The sequence below is a fragment of the Panulirus ornatus genome, chromosome 12, assembly GCF_036320965.1.
Source record: "Panulirus ornatus isolate Po-2019 chromosome 12, ASM3632096v1, whole genome shotgun sequence".
Lineage (NCBI taxonomy): Eukaryota > Metazoa > Arthropoda > Malacostraca > Decapoda > Palinuridae > Panulirus > Panulirus ornatus.
In genome coordinates, this window is record NC_092235.1 from 70,942,798 (window position 1) to 70,955,997 (window position 13,200).

Below are 13,200 nucleotides of genomic sequence, written 5' to 3' on the forward strand. Positions count from 1 at the left end.
TGATAGAGCCAGTAGGAGATGCAGTGAGTATTTTGAAGGATTATCAAATGTGTTTGATGATAGAGTGACAAAAGTAGTGTGTTTTGGTCGGGTTGGTGTACGATGTGAGAGAGTCAGGGAGAGTGGTTTGGTGAAGAGCAAAGGGGTGGTAAAAGCCTTGCGGTAGATGAAATCCGGCAAGGCGGCGGGAGTGATGGTATTGCAGTTGAATGTATTATGGAAGGAAGTGACTGTCGTTGATTGGTTGGCAAGGATATTCAGTGTATGTATGGACCGCGGTGAGATGACTGAGGATTAGCGGAATGCATATATAATGCCATTGTATACAGACAAGGGGATAAAAATGAGTGGTTATATTAGTGGTTCAGAGGTCATATTAGTGGCAGCAGCAACAGCATTTCAGCAGTCGTATTAGTGACAACAGCTGCAGTAGTTCAGCGGTCACATTTAGTACACAGTACAGTTCACAATACAGATGACTGTTGCCACACAGAGCGCCAACCTCTGCTATCCATAAATTCGTTTGGTATTCGCATTTCTACATTTCTATTTTGGTAATTTTTGAGAGTGTTGGCGCACAGTTGGTAACGTTATTCATAGCTACGCTCGCTGCCAAATTGGCTTCGTTTTGACCCTTTTGGTCAGAAAATTTTATATTCTTTTTTAATGTTGGGTAAGTAAAGTGGATCACCCCTGAAGCAGTAGTTGGGTAAGTGAAGTGGATCACCCCTGAAGCAGTAGTTGGGTAAGTGAAGTGGATCACCCCTGAAGCAGTAGTTGGGTAAGTGAAGTGGATCACCCCTGAAGCAGTAGTTGGGTAAGGGAAGTGGATCACCCCTGAAGCAGTAGTTGGGTAAGTAAAGTGGATCACCCCTGAAGCAGTAGTTGGGTAAGTGAAGTGGATCACCCCTGAAGCAGTAGTTGGGTAAGTGAAGCGGATCACCCCTGAAGCAGTAGTTGGGTAAGGGAAGTGGATCACTCCTGAAGCAGTAGTTGGGTAAGGGAAGTGGATCACCCCTGAAGCAGTAGTTGGGTAAGTGAAGTGGATCACCCCTGAAGCAGCAGTTGGGTAAGTGAAGTGGATCACCCCTGAAGCAGTAGTTAGGTAAGTGAAGTGGATCACCCCTGAAGCAGTAGTTGGGTAAGTGAAGTGGATCACCCCTGAAGCAGTAGTTGGGTAAGGGAAGTGGATCACTCTTGAAGCAGTAGTTGGGTAAGGGAAGTGGATCACCCCTGAAGCAGTAGTTGGGTAAGTGAAGTGGATCACCCTTGAAGCAGTAGTTGGGTAAGTGAAGTGGATCACCCCTGAAGCAGTAGTTGGGTAAGTGAAGTGGATCACCCCTGAAGCAGTAGTTAGGTAAGTGAAGTGGATCACCCCTGAAGCAGTAGTTGGGTAAGTGAAGTGGATCACCCCTGAAGCAGTAGTTGGGTAAGTGAAGTGGATCACCTCTGAAGCAGTAGTTGGGTAAGTGAAGTGGATCACCCCTGAAGCAGTAGTTGGGTAAGTGAAGTGGATCACCCCTGAAGCAGTAGTTGGGCAAGTGAAGTGGATCACCCCTGAAGCAGTAGTTGGGTAAGTGAAGTGGATCACCCCTGAAGCAGTAGTTGGGTGAGGGAAGTGGATCACCCCTGAAGCAGTAGTTGGGTAAAAGAAGTGGATCACCCCTGAAGCAGTAGTTGGGTAATGGAAGTGGATCACCCCTGAAGCAGTAGTTGGGTAAGGGAAGTGGATCACCCCTGAAGCAGTAGTTGGGTAAGGGAAGTGGATCACCCCTGAAGCAGTAGTTGGGTAAGTGAAGTGGATCACCCCTGAAGCAGTAGTTGAGTAAGTGAAGTGGATCACCCCTGAAGCAGTAGTTGGGTAAGTGAAGTGGATCACCCCTGAAGCAGTAGTTGATTAAGGGAAGTGGATCCCCCCTGAAGTAGTAGTTGGGTAAGTGAAGTGGATCACCCCTGAGGCAGTAGTTGGGTAAGGGAAGTGGATCACCCCTGAAGCAGTAGTTGGGTAAGTGAAGTGGATCACCCCTGCAGCAGTAGTTGGGTAAGGGAAGTGGATCACCCCTGAAGCAGTAGTTGGGTAAGTGAAGTGGATAACCCCTGAAGCAGTACTCGGGTAAGTGAAGTGGATCACCCCTGAAGCAGTAGTTGGGTAAGGGAAGTGGATCACCCCTGAAGCAGTAGTTGGTTAAGTGAAGTGGATCACCCCTGAAGCAGTAGTTGGGTAAGTGAAGTGGATCACCCCGGAAGCAGTAGTTGGGTAAGTGAAGTGGATCACCCCTGAAGCAGTAGTTGGGTAAGGGAAGTGGATCACCCCTGAAGCAGTAGTTGGGTAAAAGAAGTGGATCACCCCTGAAGCAGTGGTTGGGTAATGGAAGTGGATCACCCCTGAAGCAGTAGTTGGGTAAGTGAAGTGGATCACCCCTGAAGCAGTAGTTGGGTAAGGGAAGTGGATCACCCCTGAAGCAGTAGTTGGGTAAGGGAAGTGGATCACCCCTGAAGCAGTAGTTGGGTAAGTGAAGTGGATCACCCCTGAAGCAGTAGTTGAGTAAGTGAAGTGGATCACCCCTGAGCAGTAGTTGGGTAAGTGAAGTGGATCACCCCTGAAGCAGTAGTTGATTAAGGGAAGTGGATCCCCCCTGAAGTAGTAGTTGGGTAAGTGAAGTGGATCACTCCTGAAGCAGTAGTTGGGTAAGGGAAGTGGATCACCCCTGAAGCAGTAGTTGGGTAAGTGAAGTGGATCACCCCTGCAGCAGTAGTTGGGTAAGGGAAGTGGATCACCCCTGAAGCAGTAGTTGGGTAAGTGAAGTGGATCACCCCTGAAGCAGTAGTTGGGTAAGTGAAGTGGATCACCCCTGAAGCAGTAGTTGGGTAAGTGAAGTGGATCACCCCTGAAGCAGTAGTTGGGTAAGGGAAGTGGATCACCCCTGAAGCAGTAGTTGGGTAAGTGAAGTGGATCACCCCTGAAGCAGTAGTTGGGTAAGTGAAGTGGATCACCCCTGAAGCAGTAGTTGGGTAAGTGAAGTGGATCACCCCTGAAGCAGTAGTTGGGTAAGTGAAGTGGATCACCCCTGAAGCAGTAGTTGGGTAAGGGAAGTGGATCACCCCTGAAGCAGTAGTTGGGTAAGTGAAGTGGATCACCCCTGAAGCAGTAGTTGGGTAAGTGAAGTGGATCACCCCTGAAGCAGTAGTTGGGTAGTGAAGTGGATCACACCTGAAGCAGTAGTTGGGTTAGGGGAAGTGGATCACCCCTGAAGCAGTAGTTGGGTAAGGGAAGTGGATCACCCCTGAAGCTGTATTTGGGTAAGGGAAGTGGATCACTCCTGAAGCAGTAGTTGGGTAAGTGAAGTGGATCACCCCTGAAGCAGTAGTTGGGTAAGTGAAGTGGATCACCCCTGAAGCAGTAGTTGGGTAAGTGAAGTGGATTACCCCTGAAGCAGTAGTTGGGTAAGTGAAGTGGATCACCCCTGAAGCAGTAGTTGTGTAAGTAAAGTGGATCACCCCTGAAGCAGTAGTTGGGTAAGTGAAGTGGATCACCCCTGAAGCAGTAGTTGTGTAAGGGAAGTGGATCGCCCCTGAAGCAGTAGTTGGGTAAGGGAAGTGGATCACCCCTGAAGCAGTAGTTGGGTAAGTGAAGTGGATCACCCCTGAAGCAGTAGTTGGGTAAGTGAAGTGGATCACTCCTGAAGCAGTAGTTGGGTAAGGGAAGTGGATCACCCCTGAAGCAGTAGTTGGGTAAGTGAAGTGGATCACCCCTGAAGCAGTAGTTGGGTAAGTGAAGTGGATCACTCCTGAAGCAGTAGTTGGGTAAGGGAAGTGGATCACCCGTGAAGCAGTAGTTGGGTAAATGAAGTGGATCACTCCTGAAGCAGTAGTTGGGTAAGTGAAGTGGATCACCCCTGAAGCAGTAGTTGGGTAAGGGAAGTGGATCACCCCTGAAGCAGTAGTTGGGTAAGGAAAGTGGATCACCCCTGAAGCAATAGTTGGGTAAGTGAAGTGGATCACCCCTGATGCAGTAGTTGGGTAAGTGAAGTGGATCACCCCTGAAGCAGTAGTTGGGTAAGGAAAGTGGATCACTCCTGAAGCAGGAGTTGGGTAAGGGAAGTGGATCACCCCTGAAGAAGTAGTTGGGTAAGGAAAGTGGATCACTCCTGAAGCTGTAGTTACTCTTACTGTTTATTGATGATGTTTGTCAGGGTGTGGGGCGAACACTGTTATGTCCACTGTATGGTACGGACACTATCATGTTCACTGTATGGTGCGGACACTGTTATGTCCACTGTATGGTACGGACACTATCATGTTCACTGTATGGTGCGGTCACTGTTATGTCCTCTGTATGGTGCGGACACTGTTATGTCCACTGTATGGTACGGACACTATCATGTTCACTGTATGGTGCGGACACTGTTATGTCCTCTGTATGGTGCGGACACTGTTATGTCCACTGTATGGTGCGGACACTGTTATGTCCACTGTATGGTATGGACACTGTTATGTCCACTGTATGGTATGGACACTATCATGTTCACTGTATGGTACGGACACTGTTATGTCCACTGTATGGTGCGGACACTGTTATGCTCACTGTATGATACGGACACTGTTATGTCCACTGTATGGTGTGAACACTATTATGTTCACTGTATGGTATGGACACTGTTATGTTCACTGTATGGTACAGACACTGTTAAGTTCACTGTATGGTGCGAACACTGTTATGTCCACTGTATGGTGTGAACACTTATGTTCACTGTATGGTGTGAACACTGTTATTTTCACTGTATGGTGCGAACACTGTTATGTTCACTGTATGGCACAGACACTGCTAAGTTCACTGTATGGTGCGGACACGGTTATGTCCACTGTATGATACGGACACTGTTATGTCCAGTGTATGAAACGGACACTGTTTTGTCCACTGTATGGTACGGACACTGTTATGTCCACTGTATGGTATGGACACTGTTATGTCCACTGTATGGTATGGACACTGTTTTGTCCACTGTATGGTATGGACACTGTTATGTCCACTGTATGGTATGGACACTGTTTTGTCCACTGTATGGTACGGACACTGTTATGTTCACTGTATGGTATGGGCACTGTTATGTCCACTGTATGGTATGGACACTGTTATGTCCACTGTATGCTGCGGACACTGTTATGTCCACTGTATGGTGCGGACACTGTTATGTCCGCTGTATGGTGTAGACACTGTTATGTCCATGTACGATACGGACATTGTTATGTCCACAGTATGGTGCGAACACTTTTATGTCCACTGTATGCTGCGGACACTGTTATGTCCACTGTATGGTGCGGACACTGTTATGTCCACTGTATAGTGCGGACACTGTTATGTCCACTGTATGCTGCGGACACTTCTGTCCACTGTATGGTACGGACACTGTTTTGTCCACTGTATGGTATGTACACTGTTATGTCCACTGTATGGTATGGACACTGTTACGTCCACTGTATGCTGCGGACACTGTTATGTCCACTGTATGCTGCGGACATTGTTATGTCCACTGTATGCTGCGGACATTGTTATGTCCACTGTATGCTGCGGACACTTATGTCCACTGTATGGTACGGACACTGTTATGTCCACTGTATGGTGTGGACACTGTTATGTCCACTCTGCTTTATGGTGTAGAAACTGCCATGTGTACTTTATGGTGTGGATAGAAACTGCCATGTGTACTTTATAGTGTGGACACTGCCATGAGTACTTTATGGTGTGGACACCGCCATGTTTGCTTTATGATTTGGATGCTGCCATATGTACTCTAAGGTGCTAAAACTACCATGTGTCCTTTATGATGTGAATACTGCCATGTATACATCAAGGTGATGACACTTTCCTGTGTACTTTATGGTGTAGATACTACCATGTGTACTTTATGGTGTAGATATTGCCATTTGTACTTTATGGTGTAGATATTGCCATTTTTACTTTAAGGTGTCGAACTACCATGTGTACTTTATGGTGTAAACAATGGCAATGTGAAAATCTTTAGTGGCCTGATGATATGTGGACCTGTGATGACCTTTTGATGATATGTGGACCTGTGATGACCTATTGATGATATGTAGACCTGTGATGTCCTATTGATGATATGTAGACCTGTGATGACCTATTGATGATATGTAGACCTGTGATGACCTTTTGATGATATGTCGACCTGTGATGACCTGTTGATGATATGTAGACCTGTGATGACCTATTGATGATATGTAGACCTGTGATGACCTTTTGATGATATGTGGACCTGTGATGACCTTTTGATGATATGTGGACCTGTGATGACCTTTTGATGATATGTAGACCTGTGATGACCTTTTGATGATATGTAGACCTGTGATGACCTTTTGATAATATGTGGACCTGTGATGACCTATTGATGATATGTAGACCTGTGATGACCTATTGATGATATGTAGACCTGTGATGACCTATTGATGATATGTGGACCTGTGATGACCTGTTGATGATATGTAGACCTGTGATGACCTATTGATGATATGTAGACCTGTGATGACCTTTTGATGATATTTAGACCTGTGATGACCTTTTGATGATATGTGGACCTGTGATGACCTTTTGATGATATGTGGACCTGTGATGACCTTTTGATGATATGTGGACCTGTGATGACCTTTTGATGATATGTAGACCTGTGATGACCTTTTGATGATATGTAGACCTGTGATGACCTTTTGATAATATGTGGATCTGTGATGACCTATTGATGATATGTAGACCTGTGATGACCTATTGATGATATGTAGACCTGTGATGACCTATTGATGATATGTGGACCTGTGATGACCTGTTGATGATATGTAGACCTGTGATGACCTATTGATGATATGTAGACCTGTGATGACCTTTTGATGATATGTAGACCTGTGATGACCTTTTGATGATATGTGGACCTGTGATGACCTTTTGATGATATGTGGACCTGTGATGACCTTTTGATGATATGTAGACCTGTGATGACCTATTGATGATATGTGGACCTGTGATGACCTATTGATGATATGTGGACCTGTGATGACCTTTTGATGATATGCGTACCTGTGATGACCTTTTGATGATATGTGGACCTGTGATGACCTATTGATGATATGTAGACCTGTGATGACCTATTGATGATATGTAGACCTGTGATGACCTATTGATGATATGTAGACCTGTGATGACCTATTGATGATATGTAGACCTGTGATGACCTATTGATGATATGTGGACCTGTGATGACCTTTTGATGATATGTAGACCTGTGATGACCTATTGATGATATGTAGACCTGTGATGACCTTTTGATGATATGTGGACCTGTGATGACCTTTTGATGATATGTAGACCTGTGATGACCTATTGATGATATGTAGACCTGTGATGACCTTTTGATGATATGTGGACCTGTGATGACCTATTGATGATATGTAGACCTGTGATGACCTATTGATGATATGTAGACCTGTGATGACCTTTTGATGATATGTAGACCTGTGATGACCTATTGATGATATGTAGACCTGTGATGACCTTTTGATGATATGTAGACCTGTGATGACCTATTGATGATATGTGGACCTGTGATGACCTATTGACACATTGCCCCACATTCACCCTCACCGTTCCTGTTATCATGGTTCCTGGTATTCCCATCGTTCCTGTTATCATGGTTCCTGGTATTCCCATCGTTCCTGTTATCATGGTTCCTGGTATTCCCATCGTTCCTGTTATCATGGTTCCTGGTATTCCCATCGTTCCTGTTATCATGGTTCCTGGTATTCCCATCGTTCCTGTTATCATGGTTCCTGGTATTCCCATCGTTCCTGTTATCATGGTTCCTGGTATTCGCGCCGCTTTTATCCATAACATTTGTTTTTCGTTTTGTTTTGTTATATAATATTCTGTTTCTTATTAAACACATAGATCATGGTTTTTGTCTTCCCCCAAATGCTTTTGTAAAGTTGTAAGTCATATAAATCACAGTGATAATCTGGCCTTACCGCAGTCTGGGCAAAATAACAGGCCATCCATTACGTTACCATGGCAACATCTTATGACCCAGCCGACCCTGTGTCAGCCCTCTCTCACCCAGCTCCTCTCCCCTCTTACCTCAGCTCAGCCCTCTCTCACCCAGCCCCTCTCCCCTCTTACCTCATTTCAGCCCTCTCTCACCCAGCCCTCACCACCTCTCACTCAGCCCCAGTCCCCCTCCATTCAACCCAACTCTTATTTTCCCGTGTTCAGTCCCTGAACTTTCCACTTCATCTCTTGCCACCTTCTCTTGTGCATATATTTATTTGCTGTCTTCCCTCCAGCTAACTGGCGTATACCTCTTTTTTTCTCTTTCACTATAGCAACTCTACTTCATCATCCCACCACCCATTACCCTTCCTCCTCATGCCACACACTTCTCTCCCACATGCTAGGAAGGAGGTAGATAATGTACGTAAGACAAGAGAACAAATGGGAACATCGTTGAATGGGGCAAGGGGGGAAGTGATAACAGGTAGTGATGATGTGAGAAGGTGATGGAGTGAGTATTTTGAAGGTTTGTTGAATGTGTTTGATGATAGCGTGGCAGATATAAGGTGTTTTGGTTGGGGTGGTGTGCGAAGTGGGAGGGTCAAGGATAATGGTTTGGTTAAGAGAAAAGAGGCAGTGAAATCCGGCAAGGTTCAATACAGTCAGTAATCTATGTCCTGGTGTTCAAGACAGTCAGCGGTCTCCGTCCTGGTGTTCAAGACAGTCAGCGGTCTCCGTCCTGGTGTTCAAGACAGTCAGCGGTCTCCGTCCTGGTGTTCAAGACAGTCAGCGGTCTCCGTCCTGGTGTTCAAGACAGTCAGCGGTCTCCGTCCTGGTGTTCAAGACAGTCAGCGGTCTCCGTCCTGGTCATCAAGACAGATTATCACTGGCGATGAACTTGCTGCCCACAATGTTGTGGGTCTGCAGGTGGTTCAATCAGCCAGTCTTAACCTTCCAGTCTACAATCAGCCAGTCTTAACCTTCCAGTCTACAGTCAGCCAGTCTTAACCTTCCAGTCTACAGTCAGTCAGTCTTAACCTTCCAGTCTACAGTCAGCCAGTCTTAACCTTCCAGTCTACAGTCAGCCAGTCTTAACCTTCCAGTCTACAGTCAGCCAGTCTTAACCTTCCAGTCTACAGTCAGTCAGTCTTAACCTTCCAGTCTACAGTCAGCCAGTCTTAACCTTCCAGTCTACAGTCAGCCAGTCTTAACCTTCCAGTCCACCTGGCTTGGCTTGCTAGGAGGTAGTCATATCTATGCAGATGTGACTCACATACAGACAATATGGTGGCATGTATCATGGTGTATTGGCCTCTCCCGCCCGGTAATGGTGCGGACCTTGGCATTAGCTACCCTTACGAGCCTTCACTGTATCAGTGCTGCAGTGAACCCTGGAGCCTTGGGTTTGTCACCTCTGGGAAGTGAAGCATGGGCATGGATGTGTCGCTGCTGGGGGTTCAGTCGAGGGGGCTCATGTATGTTACTGTTGGGGTGGAAGCTTGGGGCACTTAGATATGTCACTGTTGTGATGGAAACATGGGACCTTAAGTAATTCACTGCTGGAGTGAATCTGAGGGGAATTAGTTATGTCACTGTTGGGGGAGGAAGTGATAGATACCCACTGATATTACACTAATGGTCGAGGTGACTCCCTACCGGCACTAAATGTATGGTAGTAGAGCATCCCTATTGGCACTGCATGTATGGTAGTGGTGCATCCCTATTGGCACTGTTTGTATGGTAATGGTGCATCCCTATTGGCACTGCATGTATGGTAATGGTGCATCCCTATTGGCACTGCATGTATGGTAGTGGTGCATCCCTATTGGCACTGTTTGTATGGTAATGGTGCATCCCTATTGGCACTGCATGTATGGTAGTGGTGCATCCCTATTGGCACTGTTTGTATGGTAATGGTGCATCCCTATTGGCACTGTTTGTATGGTAGTGGTGCATCCCTATTGGCACTGCATGTATGGTAGTAGTGCATCCCTATTGGCACTGCATGTATGGTAACGGTGCATCCCTATTGGCACTGTTTGTATGGTAGTGGTGCATCCCTATTGGCACTGTTTGTATGGTAGTAGTGCATCCCTATTGGAACTGTTTGTATGATAATAGTGCATCCCTATTGGCACTGCATGTATGGTAGTGGTGCATCCCTATTGGCACTGTTTGTATGGTAGTGGTGCATTCCTATTGGCACTGTTTCTATGGTAATGGTGCATCCCTATTGGCACTGCATGTATGTTAGTGGTGCATCTCTATTGGCACTGCATGTATGGTAATGGTGCATCCCTATTGGCACTGCATGTATGGTAGTGGTGCATCCCTATTGGCACTGCATGTATGGTAGTGGTGCATCCCTATTGGCACTGTTTGTATGGTAATGGTGCATCCCTATTGGCACTGCATGTATGGTAGTGGTGCATCCCTATTGGCACTGTTTGTATGGTAATGGTGCTTCCCTATTGGCACTGCATGTATGGTAACGGTGCATCCCTATTGGCACTGCATGTATGGTAGTGGTGCATCCCTATTGGCACTGCATGTATGGTACTGGTGCATCCTTATTGGCACTGTTTGTATGGTAGTGGTGCATCCCTATTGGCACTGCATGTATGGTACTGGTGCATCCCTATTGGCACTGCATGTATGGTAGTGGTGCATCCCTATTGGCACTGTTTGTATGGTAATGGTGCATCCCTATTGGCACTGCTTGTATGGTAGTGGTGCATCCCTATTGGCACTGCATGTATGGTAGTGGTGCATCCCTATTGGCACTGCATGTATGGTACTGGTGCATCCCTATTGGCTCTGTTTGTATGGTAATGGTGCATCCCTATTGGCACTGCATGTATGGTAGTGGTGCATCCCTATTGGCACTGCATGTATGGTACTGGTGCATCCCTATTGGCACTGTATGTATGGTAGTGGTGCATCCCTATTGGCACTGTTTGTATGGTAATGGTGCATCCCTATTGGCACATATTGGCACTGTTGTATGGTAATGGTGCAATCCCTATTGCACTGCATGTATGGTAGTGGTGCATCCCTATTAGCACTGCATGTATGGTAGTGGTGCATCCCTATTGGTACTGCATGTATGGTAGTGGTGCATCCCTATTGGCACTGTATGTATGGTAGTGGTGCATCTCACTGCTTGCATGGTAGCGGTGCATCCCTATTGGCACTGCATGTATGGTAGTGGTGCATCCCTATTGGCACTGTATGTATGGTAGTGGTGCATCTCACTGCTTGCATGGTAGCGGTGCATCCCTATTGGCACTGCATGTATGGTAGTGGTGCATCCCTATTGGCACTGTATGTATGGTAGTGGTGCATCCCTATTGGCACTGCATGTATGGTAGTGGTGCATCCCTATTGGCACTGCTTGTATGGTAATGGTGCATCCCTATTGGCACTGCATGTATGATAGTGGTGCATCCCTATTGGCACTGCTTGTATGGTAGTGGTGCATCCCTATTGGCACTGCATGTATGGTAGTGGTGCATCCCTATTGGCACTGTAGGTATGGTAGTGGTACATCTCACTGCTTGCATGGTAGCGGTGCATCCCTATTGGCATTGCATGTACGGTAGTGGTGCATCTCTATTGGCACTGCATGTATGGTAGTGGTGCATCCCTATAGGCACTGCATGTATGGTAGTGGTGCATCCCTATTGGCACTGTATGTATGGTAGTGGTGCATCCCTATTGGCACTGCATGTATGGTAGTGGTGCATCTCACTGCTTGCATGGTAGCGGTGCATCCCTATTGGCACTGCATGTATGGTAGTGGTGCATCCCTATTGGCACTGCATGTACGGTAGTGGTGCATCCCTATTAGCACTGCTTGTATGGTAGTGGTGCATCTCTATTGGCACTGTTTGTATGGTAGCGGTGCATCCCTATTGGCACTGCATGTATGGTAGTGGTGCATCCCTATTGGCACTGTATGTATGGTAGTGGTGCATCCCTATTGACACTGCATGTATGGTAGTGGTGCATCTCACTGCTTGCATGGTAGCGGTGCATCCCTATTGGCACTGCATGTATGGTAGTGGTGCATCCCTATTGGCACTGCATGTATAGTGGTGCATCCCTATGAGCACTGCATGTATGGTAGTGGTGCATCCCTATTAGCACTGCATGTATGGTAGTGGTGCATCCCTATTGGCACTGCATGTATGGTAGTGGTGCATCCCTATTGGCACTGCATGTATGGCAGTGGTGCATCCCTATTGGCACTGCATGTATGGTAGTGGTGCATCCCTATTGGCACTGCATGTATGGTAGTGGTGCATCCCTATTGGCACTGCATGTATGGTAACGGTGCGTCCTTGCTGATCCCTACTGGCCCTGCGTGTATGGCAGTGGTGAATCCCTATTGGCACTGCTTGTATGGTAGTGGTGCATCCCTATTGGCACTGCTTGTATGGTAGCGGTGCATCCCTATTGGCACTGCATGTATGGTAGTGGTGCATCCCTATTGGCACTGCATGTATGGTAGTGGTGCATCCCTCCTTAGTAGCACTGCATGTATGATATTGGCGCATCCCTACTGGCTTTGCATGTATGATATTGGTGCATCCTTTCCTACTGGCACTGCATGCATGGTAGTGGTGCATCCCTCCTTACTGGCACGACTGGAGGCTGCTGCACATGGAGTTATTTGTGGAAATATGAGTGTGAACTGCACTTGAAGATTTAAGGGTCCCTGGAATTCTAACAGGACACGCTTAGAATGAAACTTGTTGGCAGGCCAAGACTGACGTATTGTGTTGTGATTAATGGCTACAGTGGTATGCGCCCTTTGTTCCCTTCATTTCAAGACACTCTGTTGTCCACACAAAAAAATATTCTTTCGTATTCCTGACTGGATTTCCAGGTTTTTCCACAGCCTCTCATGTGGTACAGTACTGGTAAAGTGTTATTGTATGGTGTTCTACAATTCCACCCAGTCTTCTCTCATCTACAACGAAGCTCACTTCCTCATACAGATTTAAGAGGTTTGTAACCAGTGACCACCTTTACCTGACAGTGTCTTCTTCCTCTGCAGCAAGTCATCCATTACATCTCTCCTTATCTTTTCCAGTGCGTTATAAATTATACCACAGTTGTACTGCAGCGTGTCTACCCGACCT